This window comes from Kryptolebias marmoratus, linkage group LG22 (assembly GCF_001649575.2).
Source record: "Kryptolebias marmoratus isolate JLee-2015 linkage group LG22, ASM164957v2, whole genome shotgun sequence".
Taxonomy (NCBI): Eukaryota; Metazoa; Chordata; class Actinopteri; order Cyprinodontiformes; family Rivulidae; genus Kryptolebias; species Kryptolebias marmoratus.
In genome coordinates this window covers 13,204,346-13,206,945 of record NC_051451.1, presented here as the reverse complement: position 1 = coordinate 13,206,945, position 2,600 = coordinate 13,204,346, and positions in this window count along the sequence as shown.

The window sequence follows — 2,600 nt, the reverse complement described above, 5'->3', positions numbered from 1 at the left end:
GCTGGGTCATTTGTCACATCAAAGCATTCCTGGATGCACAGAGGGAGTCTCCCTGTAATCTGTCAGGCTAAAATGTAAACGGACGACTCAGAACAGCAGGACCCACACGCTCCCTGCTGTCAAATCCGCTCTGACCCTAAACCCCTTAATTGTCTGAAAAAAGTCGTTTCCGTGAAAAGTTTGACCAGAAACACTTTCAACATCTGATCCGGAGGACCGTTTATCGCCAAGATTATAATCGTCCAATTTTCATTTTTACCATGACGGAATTTGTATCTGGAAATTTAATACACATCCTTTTTTTTTGCTTTTTATGCGTGACCCAAATTCAGGACAAACCCAAACCACAAAGCAGATTTTCGCTTCATTGTTTCAGAAGTTCCAAAGCTTCAAAATTAGGAGTTATCCAAGGGAGCAGATTTACAGCTACACTGATCATCAAAAAGATGCATAATTCATGATGTCTTAAATTAGACTGTTTAAAAGAAAAACAGAAATACAACAACTCAAATGCTGCTTATGACTCAAGCAGCATATAAAGGGATAAGATATCAGTTTCCTGTTATTATGTCCATATCTTTTTTTGAGATTAAAACTAATCTGCCTGATATATTTCCCTCAGCGGTGCTGCCTTCCTTCCTCCTGCTTCTTTTGCTCAGCATTTACAAGCCTGTGGTTAACAAGAGTGTGTGTGCAGGATGTTCTGTGTGTGTGTGTATATGGAGACCGGATGGGGTATTGATTTCTGATGGATGGTAGGCGCTTTCTTTCCTCTCAACATGAAAAAAAAAAAGTGGTTAATACACCATTACTAATGTGACAGAATCAGGAAATGGGCGTCTCATCTTCATTTGGACAAACTCAAAGGGTCCATTTGAAGCATCCTGTCTAAATTAAAGCACTACAAGTTAATTAATGGTTATGTGTGAACGCTGATTTAGAGCTTCTTCTGGTGTAGTTTTTGCATTAAAACTACCTCTGCATACTCTGTTCATGTACCAAAATGTTCAGCTTGATCAGTTATCGTGTGCTATGACTTTTAGTGTTTGTAACTTTTATTATTTGAATTATTTCTTTTATTTATTTGACATTATTTACAAAACATTTTCCTCTGAGAAATACACTGAGAATTTTTCAGTTCAATCAAAAATGTTGTTCACTAAAATCTACTTCAGTGTTTTTGCTCTGTTTTGGTCTTTTTATGCCCATTTTAGCTTTTAGCTACAGTCTTGCAAACTTTAGGTTTTAGTTACTGTTTTGCTAATTTAAGCTTTAAGCTATAATGTTGCTACATTGAACTTTTAGCTATGGCTTTGTTACAATTACTGTTTAGTTACCATTTTGCTGTTTTCAGCTTGTAGCTACAATTTACTACATTTAGCTGCTGTTTTAGCTTTTAGTTACAATTTAGCTGATTTTCAGCTTTTGTTCTGCTTGTTTTAACTTTAACAATTTAGTTAACATTTCATTCTTAACAAATTTCAGCAAAGTGAGTCAGCACTCTGGATTCACGCTGCATTTTTGCAGAAAATGCTCTTTATCTAGTTCAGTCCTACAGGCTTCATTCACAAGGCAAATACTTAAAAATATATAAATAGGGCAGCATATTCAGTGTTGGAAAGTTTGTTTACTTGTTTGATAAATGCTGTACTCGATCAATGCTGTAACAACAATCTAGAAATACTTTTTGAATCAGTAAATCTTCCACAATCGGCACAATAATCCCACCAATTGCTGCTGTCCGCAGGCGTTTCTTCAGCTTTCAGTCATGCAGCCAAAATGATGCAGAGGCGACGCTGCGTCAAAACAACTGACGTTACGGCAAAGTAAACCGGAAGTTTAGTTATTTGCCTTCAAAATAAGAGATATTGGTCGTCTTTAAAATAAAAGGGGAAAATGTATTTTAGCCCTTGTTTGGAGAAAGTGAAAAAAACTATCACTGCAGTTGTATTTATTTAGATGTCCTGTTTGCATTATATTTCTGTTTATGTAAGTAGCACGGTCGAAAGCGGTTTTATTTTGACAACATCCAAGAAAAGCCTCGTCAAATCCGCCCAACTTTACAGACAGCCAGAGAAGCAGGTCAGTCAAACTATCGGTAACTATCAGCGGTGGGAGTCCCTACAAGAAGTCGGAATACTTTCGGAAAGCTCATCTGCGGGACGAGTGCGGACGAATGTTGTGTATGCCTTCGTCTTGAGACGCGGAGTTCACCAGCCGGGGGAAGCGTCTCAACCCGTTAAGCAACGGTTTCCGGTGTTGCCGTGTTGTGATGGCTAGCCGTTGTTGCTAACTCTACGGGCTCGCGCTGCCCGTTAGGATAATTAGCTCTGCCCTCGTTCGGCCGCTGGTTCGCGGCGAGACAGCTCGCCGTGTCTGCCTCCGAGGCCGACCGGCTGAAAATGCGCTGGACATTACAGTGAGGTGAGTGTTCACCGAGTGGCCCCCCCGAAGCTCGACTTCGCTCCCGGTTAGCGGAACGCAGGCGGCTCCGGCTATTCCCTGGATTCAGAAACATTCCATCAAATATGCTTTCATGAGGCGTTCACTGGCGCTTCGTTTGGCGTCTCCGAGCGTAGCGTTTGTTGACCGGGACGCGT